Genomic DNA, 23,728 nt, shown 5'->3' on the forward strand with positions numbered 1-23,728 from the left:
GTGCTCCCACTGCAGATTAATAGGGCTGGTTATTTAGCAGTCCTGTGCTTCCAGTCCCTACCTACTCTGATTCTTTTCTTCCCGCTGGTGAGCGGGGGTGGTGGGAGTGCTCAGGTCCCACTGGGTCACGGTGCTGTATCTCACCATTTTTGTGAGATGCTGTGTTCTCACAGCTGTAGATGTAGCCTGGCTGTTGTACTATATCTTCTGGTCTCTCTTTTAGGAATAGTTGTATTTGTTGTATTTTCAAAAATATATATGGTTATGGGAGGAGATTTCCGCTGCCCTACTCACGCCGCAATCTTGAGCCCATCCCTTGTTTATAACTTTTTAATGCTGAGTAACAACCAAATGCTGAGCAGGCGAACCAAATACTAACTAAAGGGAGAAAATAAAATCAGATATCCACAAAGGCAGTCAAGGGAAACACAAAAGAGTACAGAATAAAACACCTAACATATGAAGAGTGGAGGAGCAAGAATAAGAAGGGAGAGAAATAAAAAATCATGAAACCGTGTTTATAATAGCATAATAAGGTATAATAAGTGATTAGGCGGTTAAACATAAAGAAGCTATTCTTGAACCATTGATAACCACTAATCCAAAACCTGTAATGGCAATAAGTACATATCTATCGATAAATAGCCTAAATGTAAATGAACTGAATGCACCAATCAAAAGACATAGAGTAATAGAATAGACAAAAAAGGAAGACCCATCTATATGCTGCTTACAAGAGACTCACCTCAAACCCAAAGACATACACAGACTAAAAGTGAAGGGATGGAAAAAGATATTCCATTAAAACAATAGGAAGAAAAAGTCACGTGTTACACACAGTACTTGTATCAGATAAAATAGACTTCAAAACAAACAAAGTAACAAGAGATAAAGAAGGACATTACATAATGATAAACAGGGCAGTCCAAGAAGACATAACCATTATAAATATATATGCACCCAACTCAGGAGTACCATCATATGTGAAACAAAGACTAACAGAATTAAAGGAGGAAATAGAATGCAATGCATTCATTATAGGAGACTTCAACATGCCACTCACCCCAAAGGACAGATCCACTGGACAGAAAATGAGCAAGGACACAGAGGTACTGAACAACACACTAAAACAGATGGATCTAACAGACATATACAGGACTCTACATGCAAAAGCAGAAAGATACACATTCTTCTCAAGTGCACATGGAACACATTCAAGAATAGATCATATACTAGGCCAAAAAAAAACCTCAGTAAATTCAAACAGACTGAAATTCTATGAACCAATTTCTCAGATCACAAAGGTATAAAACTAGAAATAAATTGTACAAAGAAAGCAAAAAAGCCCACAAACACATGGAGGCTTAACAACATGCTCCTAAATGATCAATGGGTCAATGACCAAATTAAAACAGAGATAAAGCAATATATGGAGACAAATGACAACAAAAGCACAAAGCCCAACTTCTCTGCGACACAGCGAAGGCAGTTCTAAGAGGAAGGTATATAGCAATCCAGGCCTATTTAAAGAAGGAAGAACAATTCCAAATGAATAGTCTAAAGTCACAATTTTGATACTGGAAAAAGAAGAACAAATGAGACCCAAACTCAGCAGACCAAGGAACATAATAAAGAGAGAAGAAATAAATAAAATTGAGAAGAATAAAACAATTTAAAAAATTAATGAAACCAAGAGTTGGTTCTCTGGGAAAATAAACAAAACAGATAAACCCTCAGCCAGACTTATTAAGAGAGAAAGAAAATGTACACACATAAACAGAATCAGAAATGACAAAGGAAAAATCACAACAGACCCAACAGAAACACAAAGAATTATTAGAGAATACTATGAAAATCTATATGCTAACAAGCAGGAAAACCTAGAAGAAATGGACAACTTCCTAGAAAAATACAACCTTCTAAAACAGACCATGAAAGAAAAGAAAACCTAAACAGACAAATTACTAGCAACAAAATTGAATCAGTAATCAAAAAACTACCCAAGAACAAAATTCCCAGACCAGAAGGATTCACTGCTGAATTTTACCAGATGTATAGAGAAGACATAATACCCATACTCCCTAAAGTTTTCCAAAAAACAGAAGAGGAGGGAATACTTCCAAACTCATTCTATGAAGCCAACATCACCCTAATACCAAAACCAGGCAAAGACACCACCAAAAAAGAAAATTACACACCAATATCCCTGATGAACATAGATGCAAAAACACTCAACAAAATATTAGCAAACTGAAATCAAAAATACATCAAAAGGATCATACACCATGACCAAGTGGAATTCATCCCAGGGAAGCAAGGATGGTACAACATCCGAAAGTCTGTCAACATCATCCACCACATATACAAAAAGAAGGACAAAAACCATATGATCATCTCCATAGATGCTGAAAAAGCATTCGACAAAATTCAACACCCATTCATAATAAAAACTCTCAACAATATGGGTATAGAGGGCAAGTACCTCAACATAATAAAAGACATATATGATAAACCCACAGCCAACATCATACTGAACAGTGAGAAGCTGAAAGCTTTTCCTCTGAGATTGGGAACAAGACAGGGATACCCACTCTTCCCACTGCTATCAACATGGTACTGGAGGTCGAAGCCACAGCAATTACACAAAACAAAGAAATACAAGGAATCCAAATTGGTAAAGAAGAAGTTAAACTGTCACTATTTGCAGATGACATGATATTGTACATAAAAAACCCTAAAGACTCCACTCCAAAACTACTAGAACTGATATCGGAATACAGCAAAGTTGCAGGATACAAAATTAACACACAGAAAACTGTGGCTTTCCTATACACTAACAATGAACTAATAGAAAGAGAAATCAGGAAAACAATTCCATTCACAATTGCATCATAAAGAATGAAATACATAGGAATAAACCTTACCAAGGAAGTGAAAGACCTATACCCTGAAAACTACAAGACACTCTTAAGAGAAATTAAAGAGGACACTAACAAATGCAAACTCATCCCATGCTCTTGGCTAGGAAGAATTAATATAGTCAAAATGGCCATCCTGCCCAAAGCAATATACAGATTTGATGCAATCCCAATCAAATTACCAACAATTTTTCAATGAACTAGAACAAATAGTTCAAAAATTCAAATGGAAACACCAAAGAACCCGAATAGCCAAAGCAATCCTGAGAAGGAAGAATAAAGTGGAGGGGGATCTTGCTCCCCAACTTCAAGCTCTACTACAAAGCCACAGTAATCAAGACAATGTGGTACTGGCAAAAGAACAGACCCACAGACCAGTGGAACAGAATAGGGACTCCAGATATAAACCCAAACATATATGGTCAATTAATATATGATAAAGGAGCCATGGACATACAATGGGGAAATGACAATCTCTTCAACAGATGGTGCTGGCAAAACTGGACAGCTACATATAAGAGAATGAAACTGGATCACTGTCTAACCCCATACACAAAAGTAAATTTGAAATGGATCAAAGACCTGAATGTAAGTCATGAAACCATAAAACTCTTGGAAGAAAACAGGCAAAAATCTCTTGGACATAAACATGAGTGACATCTTCATGAACATATCTCCCCGGGCAAGGGAAACGAAAGCAAAAATGGACAAGTGGGACTATATCAAGCTGAAAAGCTTCTGAACAGCAAAGGACATCATCAACAGAACAAAAAGGTATCCTACAGTATGGGAGAACATATTCATAAATGACAGATCCGATAAAGGGTTGACATCCAAAATATATAAAGAGCTCATACACCTCAACAAACAAAAAGCAAATAATACAATTAAAAAATGGGCAGAGGAGCTGAACAGACAGTTCCCTAAACAAGAAATTCAGATGGCCAACAGACACATGAAAAGATGCTCCACATCACTTGTCATCAGAGAAATGCAAATTAAAACCACAATGAGATATCACCTCACACCAGTAAGGATCACCACCATTCAAAAGACAAACAACAACAAATGTTGGTGAGGTTGTGGAGAAAGGGGAATCCTCCTACACTGCTGGTGGGAATGCAAATTAGTTCAACCATTGTGGAAAGCAGTATGGAGGTTCCTCAAAAAGCTCAAAATAGAAATACCATTTGACCCAGGAATTCCACTTTTAGGAATTTACCCTAAGAATGCAGCAGCCCAGTTTGAAAAACACAGATGCACCCATATGTTTATTGCAGCACTATTTACAATAGCCAAGACATGGAAGCAACCTAAGTGTCCATCAATAGATGAATGGATAAAGAAGATGTTGTACATATACACAATGGAATATTATTTAGCCATAAGAAGAAAACAAATCCTACCATTTGCAACAACATGGATGGAGCTAGAGGGCATTACACTCAGTGAAATAAGCCAGGTGGAGAAAGACAAGTACCAAATGATTTCACTCATATGTGGAGTATAAGAACAAAGAAAAACTGAAGGAACAAAACAGCAGCAGAATCACAGAACCCAAGAATGGACTAATGGTTACCAAAGGGAAAGGGACTGGGCAGGAGGGGTGGGAAGGGAGGGACAAGGGCAGGGAAAAAGAAAGGGGGCCTTACGATTAGCATGTATAATGTGGGAAGGGCATAGGGAGGGATGTGAAACACAGAGAAGACAAGAAGTGAGTCTACAGCATCTTACTATGCTGATGGACAGTGACTGTAATGGGGTTTGTGGGGGGGGGTCTTGGTGAAGGGGAGAGTCTAGTAACCATAATGTTCTTCATGTAATTCTAGATTAATGATAACAAAATGAATTTTTTTAAAAGTACAAAAAAAATACATCAAGAGGATTGTACACCATGACCAAGTGAGATTCATGTCAGGGATGCAAGGATGGTACAACATTTGAAAATCCATCAACATCATCCACCACATAAACAAAAACCACATGATCATCTCCATAGATGCTGAAAGAGCATTCGACAAAATTCAACATCCATTCATGATAAAAACTCTCAACAAAATGGGTATAGAGGGCGAGTACCTCAACATAATAAAGGCCATATATAACAAACCCACAGCCAGCATCATACTTAACAGCAAGAAGCTTAAAACTTTTCACCTAAGATCAGGAACAAGACAAGGATGCCCACTCTCCCCACTTTTATTCAACATAGTACTGGAGGTCCTAGCCACGGCAATCACTCAACACAAAGAAATAAAAGGCATCCAGATTGGTAAGGAAGTCAAACTGTCACTATTTTCAGATGACATGATATTGTACATAAAAAACCCTAAAGACTCCACTCCAAAACTACTAGAACTAATATCTGAATTCAGCAAAGTTGCAGGATACAAAATTAATACACAGAAGTCTGTTGCTTCCCTATACACTAATGATGAACTAGCAGAAAAAGAAATCCAGAAAACAATTCCATTCACAATTGCATCAAAAAGAATAAAATATCTATGAATAAACTTTACCAAGGAAGTGAAAGACCTATATATACCCTGAAAACTACAAGACACTCTTAAGAGAAATTAAAGAGGACACTGAGAAATGAAAAATCATCCCATGCTCTTGGCTAGGAAGAATTAATATTGTCAAAATGGCCATCCTGCCTAAAGCAATCTACAGATTCAGTGCAATCCCTATCAAAATACCAACAACATTCTTCAATGAACTGGAACAAATAATTCTAAACTTCATATGAAACCACAAAAGACCACAAATAGCCAAAGCAATCCTGAGAAGGAAGAATAAAACAGGGGGGATCTTGCTTCCCAACTTCAAGCTCTAAAACAAAGCCACAGTAATCAAGACAATTTGGTACTGGCACAAGATCAGACCCACACACCAGTGCAACAGAATAGAGAATCCAGATATTAACCTAAACATATATGGTCAATTAATATACGATAAAGGAGCCATGGACATACAGTGGGGAAATGACAGCCTCTTCAACAGCTGGTGCTGGCAGAACAGGACCGCTACATTTAAGAAAATGAAACTGGATTACTGTCTAACTGCATACACAAAAATAAATTCAAAATGGATTAAAGAAGTGAATGAAATTATGAAGCCTAAAACTCTTAGAAAAAAACATAGGCAAAAATCTCTTGGACATAAATATGAGCAACTTCATGAACATATCTCCCTGAGCTAGGGAAACAAAAGCAAAAATGAACAAGTGGGACTATATTAAGCTGAAAAGCTTCTGTACAGCAAAGGACACCATCAATAGAATAAAAAGACATCCTACAGAATGGAAGAATATATTCATAAATGACAGATGCAATAAAGGATTGACATCCAAAATACACATAAAGAGCTCAGGCACCTCAACAAACAAAGAGCAAATAATCCAATTAAAAAATGGGCAGAGGAGCTGTACAGACACTTCTACAAAGGAGAAATTCAGATGGCCAACAGGCACATGAAAAGATGCTCCACAACGTTAATCATCAGAGAGATGGAAATTAAAACCACAATGAGGTATCACCTCACAGCAGTTAGTATGGCCACCATACAAAAGACAAACAACAACAAATGTTGGTGAGGATGTGGAGAAATGGAAACCCTCCTACACTGCTTATGGGAATGTAAACTAGTTCAACCATTGGGGAAAACAGTATGGAGGTTCCTCAAAATGCTCAAAATAGACTTACCATTTGACCCAGGAATTTCACTCCTAGGAATTTACCCTAAGAATGCAGCAGCCCAGTTTGAAAAAGACATATGCACCCCTATGTTTATCACAGCATTATTTACAATAGCCACGAAATGGAAGCAAACTAAGTGTCCATCAGTAGATGAATGGATAATGAAGATGTGGTACATATACACAATGGAATATTACTCAGCCGTAAGAAGAAAACAAATCCTACCATTTGCAACAACATGGATGGAGCTAGAGGGTATTATGCTCAATGAAATAAGCCAGGTGGAGAAAGACAAATACCAAATGATTTCACTCATCTCCGGAGTATAAGAACAACAACAAAAAAAAAAAAAAAACCCTGAAGGAACAAAACAGCAGCAGACTCACAGAACCCAAGAATAGACTAACAGTTACCAAAGGGAAAGGGACTGGGGAGGATGGGTGGGAAGGGAGGGATAAGGGGGGAAAAGGGTCATTACAATTAGCACACATAATGTAGGGGGTGGGGCACAGGGAAGGCAGTACAACACAGAGGAGACAAGTAGTGATTCTATAGCATCTGACTATGCTGATGGACAGTGACTGTAATGGGGTATGTGGTGGGGACTTGATAATGTGGGGACTCTAGTAATCATAATGTTGCTCATGTACTTGTGCATTAACAATACCAAAATAAATAGATTATTTTTAAGTTCTGTCCCCATTAACACTAACTCCCATTCTTACCAGTCCTCAAACCACTATTCTGCTCTCTGTCTCAATTTGACTCTTCTATGTACCTCAGATAATTGGAGTCATAAATACATGTCCTTTAATGTCTGGCTGATTTCACTTAGCATAATGTCTTCAAGGTTCATCCATGTTAATAGGATATGTTCAAGTTTCCTTCCTCTTTAAGACTGATAATGTATATATGTATGTAATTAAATGTAAGTGTATGTATACATACATACTAGCTTGTGTATATATCACATTTTACTGATTCATCTGTGAGGGACACTTGGGTTATGTGAAGTGGTATCTGACTGTGGTTTTTATCATCATTTTCCTCATGATTAGTAATGTTCAGCATCTTTCATGTGCTTTCTGGCCATTTGCACATCTTCTTGGGGAAATGTCTTCAGTTTGCCTTTTTAAAATTGGATTTGTTGCTTCTGTTGACATGTTGGTATTCTTTATATGTTCAGGGTATTAACCTCTTATCAGCTCTATTATATGCAAACTTTTTCTACCATTCTGTGGATTATTTTCTCACTCTTTTGTTAATTCCTTTCATTCACAAAAGTTTTAAAAGTTTATTACTTTTAACTTATGTTTTTATCAAGTCCAATTTCCTACCTTTTCTTTTATTGCCTGTGCTTTTAGTGTCACATCCAAGACACGAATTCAACAAATTATTGCCAAATGCAATGGCTTCCCCCAATGTTTTCTCCTGAGAATTTTGTAATTTTAGCACTTACTCTTTTAGGCCTTTGATGCATTTTGACTTAATTTTTATCTATGGTGTAAGGGAAGGGTCAAACTTCACTCTTTTGCATGTGGATATTGAGTTGTCCCAGTACCATCTTGTGAGAACATTCTCTTTTGCCCCATTGAATGATGTAAGCATCCTTGTAAAAATTCATTTGACTGTGTATGCAAAGACTTTTCCCTGGCTCTCCATTCTCTTTCACTGGTTCTTATGTCTATCTTTATGCCACTACCACAGTATTTTAATTACCTTAGTTCTGCACCCCCTTTACCCATTTAGTTTGCCTCCCACCCCCATCTCTGGCAAACCATCAATATAGTCTCTGTATTTATAAGTTCAGTTTAAAAAAAAAAAAAGATTCCACATGTAAGTGAGATCATATGGTATTTGCCTTTTTCTGTGTGACTTATTTAATTTAGCATAATGCCTTCAAGGTGCATCCATGTTACTGTAAATGGTAATATCTCATTCTCTTTTATGACTGAATAATACTCCAATGTATACCACATTTTCTTTATCCATTCATCCATTGATGGACCCCTGGGAAGTTTCTATGTCTTGGTTATTGTAAATAATGCTGCAATGGTTTAAACTCACAATTAATGAAACTAAAAAAAGAAGAACAAATGAGGCCTAAAGTCAGTACAAGGAGGGACATAATAAAGATTACAGCATAAAGAAAATTGAGAAGAATAAAACAATAGAATCAATGAAAGCAAGAGCCTGTTCTTTGAGAAAATAAACAAAATAGATAAACCCCTAGCCAGATTTATCAAGACAAAAAGAGAGTCTACACACACAAACAGAATCAGAAATGAGAAAGGAAAAATCACGATGGACAACACAGAAATACAAACAATTATTAGAGAATACTATGAAAAATTGTATGCTAACAAACTGGATAACTTAGAAGAAATGGACAACTTTCTAGAAAAATACAACATTCCAAGGCTGACCAAGGAAGAAACCGAAAATCTGAACAGACCAATTACCAGCAATGAAATTGAACAGGTAATAAAAAAAACTACCTAAGAATAAAACCTGTGGACCAGATGGCTTCACTGCTGAATTTTATCAAACATTTACTGAAGTCCTAATACCCATCCTCCTTAAAGTTTTCCAAAGAGTAGAAGAAGAAGGAATACTTCCAAACTCATTATATGAGGACATCATCACTCTAATATCAAAACCAGGCAAAGACACCACAATGAAAGAAAATTACACATCAATATCCGTGATGAACATAGATGCAAAAATACTCAACAAAATATTAGCAAACTGAATTCAAAAATACATCAAAAAGATCATCCATCATGATCAAGTAGGATTTATTCCAGGGATGCAAGGATGGTACAACATTATAAAATCCATCAACATCATCCACCACATAAACAAAAAGAAGTGCAAAAACCACAGGATCATCTTCATAGATGCTAAAAAAGCATTCAACAAAATTCAACATCCATTCATGATAAAAACTCTCAACAAAATGGGTATAGAGGGCAAGTACATCAACATAATAAAGGCCATATATGATAAACCCACAGCCAAAATCATACTTAACAGTGAGAAGCTGAAAGCTTTTCCTTTAAGATTGGGAACAACACAAGGATGCCTACTTTCCACACTTCTATTCAACATAGTACTTAAGGTCCTAGCCAGAGCAATCAGACAAAACAAAGAAAGAAAAGGCATCCAGATTGGCAAGGAAGAAGTTAAACTGTCCTGTTTGCAGATGACATGATGTTGTACGTAAAAATCCCTAAAGAATCCACTCCAAAACTACTAGATCTAATATCTGAATTCAGCAAAGTTTCAGGATATAAAATTAATACACAGAAATCTGTGGCTTTCCTAGACACTAACAATGAACTAGCAGAGAGAGAAATCAGGAAAACAATTCCATTCACAGTTACATCAAAAATAATAAAATAATAAAAATAATAAAATAATGGGAATAAACCTAACCAATGAAGTGAAAGACCTACACTCTGAAAACTACAAGACACTCTTAAGAGAAATTAAAGAAGATACCAATAAAGGGAAACTCATCCCATGCTCATGGATAGGAAGAATTAATATTGTCAAAATGGCCATCCTGCCTAAAGCAATTTATAGATTCAATGCAATTCCTATCAAATTACCTACAGCATTCATCAACAAACTAGAGAAAATCATTCTAAAATTCATGTGGAACCACAAAAGACCTCAAATAGCCAAAGCAATCCTGAAAAGGAAGAATAAAGCTGGGGCATTATGCTCCCCAACTGCAAGCTCTACTACAAAGCCACAGTAATCAAGAAAATTTGGTACTGGCACAAGAACAGACCCATAGACCAATGGAACAGACTAGAGAACCCTGATATAAACCCAACTATATATGGTCAATTAGTATACAATAAGGGAGCCATGGATATACAATGGGAAAATGACAGCCTCTTCAACAGCTGGTGTTGGTAAAACTGGACAGCTACATGCAAGAGAATGAAACTGGATTATTGTTTAACCCCCATATACAAAAGTAAAATCAAAATGGATTGAAGACTTGAACATAAGTCATGAAACCATAAAAGTCTGAGAAGACAGCATAGGCAAAAATCTCCTGAACATAATAAGCATGAGCAACTTCTTCCTGAACACATCTCCTCGAGCAAGGGAAACAAAAGCAAAAATGAACTCATGGGACTACAACAAACTAAAAAGTTTCTGTACGGCAAAGGACACCATCAGCAGAACAAAAAGGCATCCTACAGTATGGGAGAATATATTTGTAAATGACATATCTGACGAGGGAATAATATCCAAAATATATAAAGAATTTACACGCCTCAATGCCCAAAAATAAATAGCCGGGTTAACAAATGGGAAGAGGATATGAAGAGACAGTTCTCCAAAAAAGAAATTCAGATGACCAACACACACATGAAAAGATGCTCCACATCACTAATTATTAGAGAAATGCAAATTAAAACCACAATGAGATATCACCTCACACCAGTAAGGATGGCCAGCATCGAAAAGACGAAGAACAACAAGTGCTGGCGAGGATGTGGAGAAAGGGGAACCCTCCTACATGGTGGGAATGTAAGCTAGTTCAACCATTGTGCAAAGCAATATGGAGGTTCCTCAAAAAACTAAAGATAGAAATACCATTTGACCCAGGAATCCCATTCCTTGTAATTTACCCAAAGAATACAACTTCTCAGATTCAAAAAGACATATGCACCCCTATGTTTATCACAGCACTATTTACAATACCCAAGATACGGACGCAACCTAAGTGTCCATCAGTAGATGAATGGATAAAGATGTGGTACATATACACACTGGAATACTATTCGGCTGTAAGAAAGAAACAAATCCTACCCTTTGCAGCAACATGGATGGAGCTGGAGGACATTATGCTTGGTGAAATAAGTCAGGAGGAGAAAGACAATTGCCTAATGAATTCCCTCATTTGTGGAGAACAACAATGAAGCAAAACTGAAAGAACAAAATGGCAGTAGACTCAGAGACTCCAAGAATGAACTAGTGGTTACCAAAGCAGAGGGGTGTTGGAGGGTGGGGTGGGGAGGGAGAGAGAAGGGAATTGAGGGGTATTATGTTTCATACACATGGTGGGGGTATTATGGGGAGAACACTGTAGCACAGAGAAGGTATATAGTGGATCTGTGGCATCTTACTACACTGATGGACAGTGACTGCATTGGGGTATGGGTGGGTGTTGGGAGCAAACCTGTGGGCCTTTAGGCAGGCTCGGTTATGAAAGCCTTAAGACAACAGCAACCTTTGAGTAAAGTCTCTCCTGTAAAATCGGAAACAATGAATCCATCCACGTGTTAGAAACAAATTTTCCCCTATTACCAAGAAACGCATTTAGCAAACTCCTAAGCTGGAACTAGTGGTTAAGTTACCTAGCAACCTGTGCTTTTCTGTTCTTTCTACTGGCCTATTAATATTGCCAACATCTTGTTAATCAAGAAACACCCTCTGCCCCAGGGGAAAACCCCACCCTTGAAACCTCCCTCCCAAGGGCCCCCACCCACAAGATGGTGAACTCCCTGCTTCTCTCCCGGGTCCTCTGCTCCTGCCGGGGCCAGCCAAGGCCCAATCACCCCCCCTACACCTTCCCGCCGGTGCCACCTAAGGTCCAATCACCTTCTGACCCACCCCTTCCTTGCTACCTGTATAAATTGAGCCTGCAAACAATAAACTGTGTCAGCTTGATCAGACATCCTGTCTTGCTGTCTGTTCTTTGTGTCTCTTGCCCCTTCATTCTCTCCTCCAGGTCATCGACCCCTGTTGATAGTCCTGCGGGTCGGGACAACTGGTGCCCAACGTGGGGCCTGACAGACTGGAGAGGTGAGAACATCGCCCCCAGGAGGGTGGGCCCACCCATGAAAGGAGGTGCCTGCAGCTACGAGACCCTCACCAGAGTCGCCACGTTCCAAACCCGGAGTGAGACAGACTCGTGTATACTCAATTGGCGACGCATTTAGGAAGGTAAGCATGGGGCAAGCATCCTCGCAGGAAGAGTATTTATAGCCGGACTCAAAGAGTCCCTCAGGACACGAGGAACAAGGGTTAAGAAAAAAGATTTGAAATGCTTTTTAGCCTTTATTGAAGATGTCTGTCCTTGATTCTCTCAAGAAGGAACCATCAGTGAAAAGAAATGGCAACGAGTGGGCGATTGCCTTCAAGACTATTACACAGTTTTTGGTCCAGAAAAAGTACCTGTGTCAGCATTTAGCTATTGGAATCTCATTAATCATGTCCTGCGCGTTCATCGCGAGTGGCCCGATTTATAGAAAGTTGTCATTGAGGGAGAAAAAACCTTGAGATCTCGCTCTCATCCCCCTTCTGAGGCTTCTCGGCCAGCCTCCCCTTCTCTCAAAACACATCCTTCAGATTCCGCTGCAAACCCCTCCCAAATATCAGACAGACTCCCACCCTTACCGACGGTTGAGTCTCTTTCCTGTCACTGACGGAAAAGGTTTCCTCCCCTGATAATTCCACTGATTCCCGTCCTCTCCCTGTTATCCCTCCCCCAAATATTTACCCTAGTCTCATCAAGTTAAATCCTGATGAGCCCCTTAATCCCGCTGATGAAGCCTCTTTGGAGGAAGACGCAGCGTATTATAATAATCCTGACTGGCCACCTAAAGCCCCTACCATCGCCCTTGCCTCTGCGCTTCACCCACAAGCAGTAACCTTACCCCCCTTCATCCCCCCACCACCTTATCACTCTCCTGTTCTTGACCAAGTGTTTCCTGCCTTCTCCTCTCTCCCATGAGCGTTTAGATGCTGCAAATGACCTCTCAGTCCTCAGGCAGATGGTCAAAAATAGAAAAGAACAAATCCAACTCCTACAAACCATCCGTGACCTAGATCAAGAGCTCTCCAAACTAACCCATTTAACCCACACCCCAAATTCTTCCTCTAAAAGTATTTCCCCCCCTCAAAATCACTTTTTCACAAAACAAAAAAATCACCCAACCCTGTCCTGACCTTTCCTGTCTCCCTACAGAGTGGGGTTTCTATTCCCCGGAGCCCCTCCCCTAGATTATTTGACCCCGATAACCCTGAAGAAGAGAGCACTAAACCTGATAGGAAAGAAGAAGGTCCCATGAGTACTACTCTTGTTGATAGAACCCAGAGAGACTCATGGTGTGACAATAAAGATGACTATTTAGACGATGGCCCCAAAGACCGAGCCGAAAGAGGCCCGTGTCCTAATGACAAGCCTCCAGTAACATCCTTTTCACCTCTAGATATCCGAGCTCTAGAAAAGCTCAAGTCAGCTGTTTCCAATTATGGGCCTACCGCCCCATTTACTCTAGCTCTGCTAGAATCTATCACTAATGATTGGCTTATCCCAAATGAATTCCATCAGCTTGCTTGCGCAGCCTTAAGCGGGGGAGACTTTGTTCTTTGGAAAGCCGAGCTTGCCGAATTCGCTAAAGAAATTGAAAGTAGAAATCTTACCCAACCCAGTTACCGAGACTGGAAAGCAAAAAGAATATTAGGTGAAGCTCCTTATAACACTCTAGCAGCCCAAGCACACTTTCCCACAGGCCTCCTGGCTCAAGTCAGACAAGCTGGCCTTGGAGCTTGGAAAAAGTTACCCCCTAAAGGAGCCACTACTGCCGCTCTTACTAAGATACTGCAAGAAGCAGACGAGCCCTATACCTCTTTCATCAGCCGCCTTACGGAGGCAGCTGAGCGCATGTTCGGAATCCAAGAGCCCGACAACCCCTTTATTAAACAGCTGGCTTTTGAGAATGCTAATCCAGTCTGTCAAGACCTGCTTTGGCATCATTGCAAAGAGTCAGTGTCCGACTTCATGCGCCTCTGTGCAGGCGCCAGAACTAGTCATGCCATTGGACTGGCCATTGAAGTTGCCTTGCAAAGGGCAGGCATTGGCTCAACACAAAAAACTTGCTTTAATTGCAAGCAGCCTGGTCATTTTGCCAAGGATTGCCCACAGCATCGAAACCCTCAGCCTCCCAATTCTGGCCTTAATCTGCCCCTTCCCAGCAATTCTGGCAACACCCCTAAACCAACTAATCCATTCCCCCCCCTCCACCCCTTGTCCCAGATGTCAAAAAGGATACCACTGGGCCAAAGAATGCCGGTCAAAAACCAATATACAAGGTCTGCCCCTCCCTTTTAGGAACCAGGGAAACCCCTTCAGGGGCAGCCGCCAGCCCCTCTGCAGAAGATGAACCCTGGGGCAATTGAGTTCATCCCCTCGACAGTAACCCAAAATCAATTTCAGACCTCTGGAGAGCCACAAAAAACAGCCCAGGACTGGGCCTCTGTTCCACCACCAGTACAATATTGACTCCAGAAGAAGGGACAAAGCTTCTACAGACGGGCATCTGAGGACCCCTCCCCCCTAACACTTTCGGCTTAATTCTGGGACGCGCTTCAACCTCCCTAAAAGGGCTTCAAATACACCCTGGAGTAATTGATCCAGATTTCAAAGGAGAAATTCAGATCCTAGCCTCCACTCTTAAGGGCCCTCTATATATTCCAGCAGAATATACCCTTGCCCAACTTCTTCTCCTACCCCTTATCCCTTCCTCCAATAAGTGCCTTAAAGAGCACCGTGAAACGAGTGACATAGGCACCACAGATTTCTATTGGACTCAACAAATTATGCGTGCCCGCCCCATGCTCTGTCCTTAAATGGGAAAACCTTTCAAGGCCTCCTAGACTCAGGAGCAGATGCCACTGTTATTGCCAAAGAGCAGTGGCCTCCTTCCTGGCCCCTTACAAACTCCACCACCCACCTACAGGGAATCGGACAGTCACAAAACCCTCAAGTTAGTTCCCAGTCCCTTCATTGGTCAGATCAAGAAGGGAATTCAGGGACAGTTATTCCTTTTGTAATTCCTAGGCTTCCAGTCAATTTGTGGGGACGAGACATTCTCTCTCAAATGAATATTATTATGTGTAACCCAAACGAGTTAGTGACCAAGCAAATGCTGACACAAGGCTACTTGCCTGGTCAAGGGCTAGGAAAGAATGCACAAGGTATTAGAACTCCTGTGACCATCGTATCAAATACTCAGAGAAAGGGACTAGGATTCCCTTTCTCCTAGAGGCCACAATCATACCTGTACCCCAGCAGTATGCCGATAAAACAACATGGAAAACAACCAAGCCTGTCTGGGTTGATCAGTAGCCTCTGAATGCAGAAAAACTACATGCAGCCACGCAGCTTGTACAGGAGCAGCTGGTAGCAGGCCATATTGAACCTTCCAATTCTCCTTAGAATACCCCCATTTTTGTCATCGCAAAAAAATTGGGCAAATGGAGGCTCCTACAAGACCTTCGAGCCATTAATAAAGTTATGTTCCCTATGGGTGCCTTGCAGCCTGGCCTCCCGTCCCCTGCTGCTATACCCATAAACTATAAGATTGTTATAGACCTGCAATATTGCTTCTTTACTATTCCTCTCCACCCAGATGATTGTATCCATTTTGCCTTTAGCCTTCCCCAGATCAACTTTAACAAACCAACGCCTAGGTATCAATGGCGTGTTCTTCCCCAAGGTATGGCGAATAGCCCTACCTTAGCCCAAAAATTTGTAGCCCAAATTCTAGACCCAGTTAGGAGACAATGGCCTCATATTTACTTCCTTCATTACATGGATGACATACTTATTGCTTCCCCCCAATGAAGCTCAAGGCATTGCCTGTTTCCAACACCTCCTAGAAACCCTTGAAGCCTCCCACTTGAAAATTGCTCCCAATAAAATTCAGTTTTCCGAACCCTATACTTACCTAGGCTATAGCCTCCGAGCTCACCAAATTTTCACACCCAAAATAGAGCTCCACACTTCTTCCCTTAAGATGCTGCATGACTTTCAAAAATTGTTAGGCAACCTACAGTTTTTAACGCCATACCTAAAACTCCCCCCTGAAAGTTTAACTCCCTAAAACAATTTACTAGCAGGCAACTTGCATCCCTCTCCCCCCACACCCTGACGCCCCTAGCAGTTGCTGCTATAGAACAGATAAATCAAGCTATCTCTCTACAAACCTCCTTTCAGATTGACTACTCCTCTCCTTTATATGTTATCATTTGTGCCACCACCCATGCTCCAGTAGGAGTTTTTTGGTAGTCTACCAAGACCCTTGAACAACAAGGCAAGCCTCTCTTTTGGGTCTACCTCTCCAACAAACCTGTAAAAGTCCTAACACCTTACTTTTCCCTAGCTGCCTCTATTATCATAAAAGGAAGAAAACTAAGCAGACAGTATTTTGGTCAAGATCCCGATATCCTTGTAGTTCCATATACTACAGAGCAGATAGATTGGTTGCTACAAACCAACAATGACTGGGGTATCGCTTGTGCCTCCTTTGCTGGGACCATAGATAATCATTATCCCACTGACCCTTTAATCCAGTTTAGTAGACTACATCCCCTAGTTTTTCCCAAAGTTACCTCCCCCTCTCCTTTGCGAGAAGCCCTCCTCGTCTTCACAGACGGCTCAGCAACAGGGCGGACAGCATATGTTATTCAAGATAAAACCCCTGTCTCCCTGCCCACTCCCTTTTCATCCGCCCAACTTGTTGAACTTTACGCAGTCCTCCAAGTGTTCCAATCGCTCTCTAATACCCCTTTCAATCTCTATACAGATACTTCCTACATAGCCCACTCAGTACCTCTCCTGCATCCTCACCAACTCTTGTTATATCTTGTCTTTTTGATACTTGCCATTCTGGTGTGAGGTGATATCTCACTGCAGTTTTGATTTTCTTTTCTCTTATAATTCCCCCCAGCTTTATTCTTCCTTCTCAGGATTGCTTTGGCTATTTGGGGTCTTTTGTGGTTCCACATGAATTGTAGAACTATTTTCTCTAGTTCATTGAAGAATGCTGTTGGTATTTTGATAGGGAGTGCACTGAATCTGTAGATTGCTTTAGGATGCCCATTTTAACAGTATTAATTCTTCCTATCCATGAGCACAGGATGTGTTTCCATTTATTGGTATCTTCTTTAATTTCTCTCATGAGTGTCTTGTAGTGTTCAAAGCATAGGTCTTTCACTTCCTTGGTTCAGTTTACTCATAGGTATTTTATTCTTTTTGATGCAATTGTGAATGGAATTGTTTTCCTAATTTCTCTGTTAGTTCATTACTGTATAGAAATGCAACAGATTTCTGTGTATTAATTTTTTATCCAGCAACTTTGCTGAATTCAGATATTAGATCTAGTAGTTTTGGAGTGGATTCTCTAGGGATTTTTATCATACAATATCATGTCCTCTGCAGACAGTAACAGTTTGACTTCTTCCTTACCATATTAGATGCCTTTTATTTCTTTGTGTTGTCTGATTGCATTTGTGAGGACCTCCAGAACTGTGTTTGAAAAAGAGTGCATAGAGTGGGCATCCTTGTCTTGTTCCTGATCTTAAAGGTTTTCAGCTTCTCGCTGTTAAATATTATGTTGGCTGTGGGTTTGTCCTACATGGCCTTTATTATGTTGAGGTACTTAACCTCTATACTCATTTTGTTGAGAGTTTTTATCATGAATGGATGTTGAATTTTGTCAAATGCTTTTTCAGCATCTAAGGAGATGAACATGTGGTTTTTGTCCTTCTTTTTGTTGACGTGGGGGATCATGTTGATGAATTTTCTAATATTGTACCATCCTTGCATCCCTGGAATAAATCCTACTTGATCATGATGTATTTTTCAATTCAGTTTGCTAATATTTTGTTGAGAACTTTTGCATCTATGTTCATCAGGGGTATTGGTGTGTAATTTTCTTTCATTGTGATGTCTTTGCCTGGTTTTACTTTTAGAGCGATGTTGACCTCATAGAATGCATTTCAAAGTATTCCCTCCTCTTCCACTTTTTGGAAAACTTTAAGGACAATGGGTATTAGGACTTCACTAAATGTTTATAAAATTCAGCAGTGAAGCCATCTGGTCCAGGAGTTTTGTTCTTAGTTAGTTTTTTGATTACCAGTTCAATTTCATTGCTAGTAATTGGTCTGTTCAGATATTCTCTTTCTTCCTCTGTCAGCCTTGAAAGGTTGTCTTTTTCTAGAAAGTTGTTCGTTTCTTCCAGGTTATCCAGCTTGTTAGCATATAATTTTTCATAGTATTCTCTCATAATTTTTTGTATTTCTGTGGTGTCCATAGTGATTTTTCCTTTCTCAGTTCTGATTGTTTATATATGTAGACTCTGTTTTTTCCTTGGTAAGTCTGGCTAGGGGTTTATCTATTTTGTTTATTTTCTCGAAGAACCAGCTCCTGCTTTCATTGATTCTTTCTATTGTTTTGTTCTTCTCGATTTTATTTATTTATGCTCTAATTTTTATTATGTCCCTCCTTCTACTGAATTTGGGCCTCATTTGTTCTTCTTTTTCTAGTTTTGTTAATTGTGAGTTTAGACTGTTCATATATGGGATTGTTCTTCTTTCCTGAGGTAAGCCTGTATTGCAATATACTTTACTTCCCTCTTAGCACAACCTTCGCTATGTTCCACAGATTTTGTGGTGTTGAATTATTATTGTCATTTGTCTCTACATATTGCTTGATCTCTGTTTTTATTTGGTCATTGATCCATTGGTTATTTAGGAGCATGTTGTGAAGCCTCCATGTGTTTATGGGCTCTCTTATTTGCTTTGCATAATTTATTTCTAGTTTCATTCCTTTGTGGTCTGAGAAGCTGGCTGGTTCAATTTCAATCTTTTTTAATTTATTGAAGCTCTTTTTGTGGTCTAGTATATGATCTGTTCTTGAAAATATTCCATGTGCACTGGAGAAGAATGTGTATCCTGTTGCTTTTGGGTGTAGAGTTCTGTAGATGTCTGTTAGGTCTATCTGTTCTAATGTGTTTTTCAATGCCTCTGTCCCCTTACTTATTTTCTGTGTGGTTGATCTGTCCTTCAGAGTGAGTATAGTGTTGAAGTCTCCTAGAATGAATGTATTGCATTCTATTTCCCCTTTTAATTCTGTTAGTATTTGTTACATATATGCGGGTGCTCCTGTGTTGGGTGCATAGATATTTATAATGATTATATCCTCTTGTTGGATTGACCCTTTTATTATTATGTAATGTCCTTGTCTCTTGTGACTTTGTTTTAAAGTCTATTTTGTCTGATACAAGTACTGCAAGTCCTGCTTTTTACTCACTATTAGTTGCATGAAATATCTTATTCCATCCTTTCACTTTTAGTTTGTGTATATCTTTGGGTTTGAACTGAGTGTCTTGTAGGCAGTATATCATTGGGTCTTTTTTTTTTATCCATTCAGTGACCCTGTGTCTTTTGATTGGTACATTCAGACTATTTACATTTAGGGTTGTTATTGATAGGTATGTACATATTGCCATTGCAGGCTTTAGATTTGTGGTTACCAAATGTTCAAGGGTAACTTCCTTACTATCTAAGAGTCTAAGTTAACTCAGTATGCTTTTACAAACACAATCTAAAGTTTTTTTCCCCTCCTTTTCTTCCTCCTCCATTCTGTATATATTATGTATCATATTCTGTACTCTTTGTCTATCCCTTTTTATTACCTCTGGTGAAGACTATTTAACCTTAGGAATATTTCCATCTATAGAAGTCCCTCCAAAATACACTGTAGAGACGGTTTGTGCAAGGTAAATTCTCTCAGCTTTTGCTTATCTGGAAGTTGTTTAGTACCTCCTTCAAATTTAAATTGTTATCTTGCCAGGTAGCATATTCTTAGTTCAAGGCCCTTCTGCTTCATTGCGTTAAATATATCATGCCACTCCCTTCTGGCCTGTAAGGTTTCTGCTGAGAAGTGTGTTGATAGCCTGATGGGTTTTCCTTTGTATGTGATCTTTTTTCTCTTTCTCTGACTGCTTTTAATAGTCTATCCTTATCCTTAATCTTTGCATTTTAGTTATTATATGTCTTCGTGTTGTCCTCCGTGGGTCCCTTGTGTTGGAACATCTATGCATCTCCATGGCTTGAGAGACTATCTCCATCCCCTGATTGGGGAGATTTTCAGCAATTACCTCCTCAATAACACTTTCTATCCCTTTTTCTCTGTCTTCTTCTTGTAGTCCTACAATATGAATATTGTTCTGTTTGGATTGGTCACACAGTTCTCTCAGTATTCTTTCATTCATAGTGATCCTTTTTTCTCTCTGTGCCTAAGCTTCTTTGTATTCCTCTTCTCTAATTTCTATTTCATTAATCATCTCCTCCACCATATCTAATCTGCTTTTAATACCCTCCTTTGTATTCTTCAACAATTGGATCTCCACCCTAAATTTGCTCCTGAGTCCTTGAATATTTTTCTGTACCTCCAGGAGCATGTTTATGATTTTTATTTTGAAATCTCTTTCAGGAAGTTTGATTAGTTCAGTCTTACTTGACCGTTTTTCTGGTGTTGTTGATATTTCACTTTGAACCAGGTTCTTTTGACTTTCATATTGTATGTGGCACTGTCTAGTGCCCAGGAGCTCTACTCTCTGAAGCTGCTTATCCCCTGAAGCTATGTCGGGGGTCTCAGGGGAGTGGTGCTGGTGCCTTGTGGTGGGGAAAGAGCTGTTCCCTGCTTCCCAGCCTGCAGAGCCTGTCTCCACTCCCAGAACTAGTGGGCTGAACACACAGGTGTTTGCGTTTGTAGCTGCTGTAGGCAGGGATTCCCTCTGGCAGGCCTGATGCCAGGGCAGGGGCTCCTGGTTTGCGAGCCTGGTGTGGGCTGGCCAAGAGGAAAGCACGGCAGGCTGCATATCACAGTCAGGAGCCTTGGAGCTGAATAGCCAGCCAGGGCAATGGAGAGCCTGAAGATCGTGAAAGTTCCCATACTGCTGGGCAGAGTGCTCCCAGACAATTTTGTCTACCTGTCCTTTCTTCTGAGCAGTAAGCTTTGTAAAATCCTTGCCCCTTTAGCAGCCCTCTCGCTTTTAGGAAGTCTCTCAGGCTTCATGCCCTGATCAGCTGTATATGGATCCTTGTTTTTCACAAGCAGCTGGAATCTCAGTTTCTCCAGGTATTCTGCCTGTCTTAGCTTTCCAACCCCACTAATCACCAAAACACCATGCAATGTAGGTTTCATTCAACACCACAAAATGTAGGTTTGTGCTCCACAGCAAATCTCCAGGGCTAGGTGTTCAGCAGTCCTAGGCCTTTCACTTCCTCCCTGCTCCATTTCTCTTCCTCCTGCCAGTGAGCTGGGGTTGAGGGAGGGCTTGGGTCCCGTTAGATCAAGGCTTTGGTATGTTACCCTGTTCCATGAAGTCTGTTCTTTTCTCCAGGTATATGCAGTCTGGCTCCGCCTTCTTTCCTGTTGCTCTCTCAAGATTAGTTGTATTAATTATATTTTCGTATTATATGTGGTTCTCTGTCTCACCTCTCATGTCACCATCTTTAATCCATCCCTGTAGCCCATTTTATTTCATTTTCTTGCTCAATTATTCTGGCTAAGACCTCCAGTACAATGTTGAATAGAAGTGCAAGAGTGAGCATTCCCATCTTGTTCCTTCTTTTAGAAATTTTATGTTTTTTAACACTATTTTAATTGGAATTGCTTTACTTAATTAATTTGACAGTGTATACTCCTAGACTACAGAAATATAAGTATTTATACATAATGTTTTCTCCTGTCACCTTGCTAAATTCACTTATTAGTTACTGTAGTTTTTTAAAAACTTAACTCCCTAGGATTTTCTACATAAACAATTATGTCTTTTAATAAATACAGTATTGTTATTTAATAAAAATAAAGTTCTACTTCATTTCTAGTGTATGTTATTAGTTTTTTATTCTTTCCTATTTTGCACTTCCTGTTCAAACCTGAAAAAGTGGTAGGAGCAGATATTCTTGCTTCTTGACAGATCTTAGGAGAAACAGGTTAACATTTTACCCTTTGCTATGTTGCTACAAAGAAACTAGAGAGTCCTTGGGATTTCCCAGGGATTCCAGCCTATTAAGTTCAGGGAGTACCAGATCCCGTTGTGCCTAGTTCTTGCTTTTTCCAATTTTGCCAGTGTGTCCCCAGAGACCTACTCCTCTTCTTTCATCTGTCTTTGCTTTTAGTTGTCAGGGGCCACTGCTGGGAACTGAGAGAAGTAAAAGAAGTAGAGAAAGGGACCTCTGTGCCCCTCCCTTTACACTGTTCCCACTGGCTGGCTGCCAGAGGTGGGTGACAGCATCAAGGAAACGTTTTGCCATAATGATATGTAGAAATTTGTACCAGTATTGGAAGGCCTCAGATACCTTCTTGCCCTAATTTTGGGCTACAGTTACTCCTAAACCCCAGGTGAAGCCCAGGCCCTGGAGTTTTGGTTAGATGTGGTGAGTTACCTAGCTGTGAACACACCTTATTTGTGTTTTGCATTGGAATTACAAAAGTGAGAGGTAAAAGGTATACTGATTTGGTTTGGACTGTCCAGTATCCCTGGGCTTCCACCCAATGTATTCTTTTCATAAGAACTGTTTTGGGGATCCCTTACCGGAGATCATCCACCTTTCTGCCTTGCCCTTTCTCCCCTTCAGAAGATACAAAGGAACTTTACTTCATCTCATATATAGGTCTAGGGTCATCTCATGTCTAGGTTTGAGGACAACAGGGATATGGAGCAGAAACAGCAAGGCCAAAAGGGGGAAAGGCCTGCTTGTCAGTATGGGGCAAAGGTGAGGAGGACAAAGTCTGGGCTGGGTACAAATGCATAAATATTTGCCAATGCTGTGTGATTCTTTGCTCTTGGCGCCTATCAGCTCTCTGGCTTGCTTGTCCTTCTGGCTGGGGTGAGGAGGAGGTGGGCATTAAAAACTGTAATAACAAAAGCAATCATTCAGGTCACGAAGATACCAAAGCAAAAGAGATGTCTGGACTGTTGTTTTCCTGACTTATTTATGTCTCAAAACAATGAGGATCTCCCACAGTCTTCAAGAGTAAGAGTGAGGTGTGTCCAAGTTTCCAAGGACTAAGAGCTTCCTAGCTCTCTCCCTTCTTGATGTGTGCTCGTCCCTAGCCTCTCCGATTCCCCCTGCACTCTGCTGCTTCCCTGCGGGGCTGTCCTGCTGACCCACCAGGAACCAGGCTGTGCAGCTCCTTTGCTGTGTCTTGCTGCCTCCAGTCACTGGCCTTCCAGGAAATGAGCAGGAAGTCATCTGACCATGCAGCCATCTTTCGCAGAAACT

The 23,728-nt window shown here is 40.2% G+C and overlaps 2 long non-coding RNA genes across 2 annotated transcripts in view; both read right to left on the reverse strand.

The window, feature by feature from the left end:
* Positions 1-23,728, reverse strand: part of LOC118970647 (uncharacterized) — a 455,888-nt gene that overhangs the window by 343,921 nt on the left and 88,239 nt on the right. The gene's annotated exons all lie outside the window — the stretch shown is intronic.
* LOC140844435 (uncharacterized) overlaps positions 1-23,728 on the reverse strand; it is a 44,194-nt gene that overhangs the window by 9,172 nt on the left and 11,294 nt on the right. The gene's annotated exons all lie outside the window — the stretch shown is intronic.

The sequence above is a fragment of the Manis javanica genome, chromosome 11 (assembly GCF_040802235.1).
Source record: "Manis javanica isolate MJ-LG chromosome 11, MJ_LKY, whole genome shotgun sequence".
NCBI classification, from domain to species: domain Eukaryota; kingdom Metazoa; phylum Chordata; class Mammalia; order Pholidota; family Manidae; genus Manis; species Manis javanica.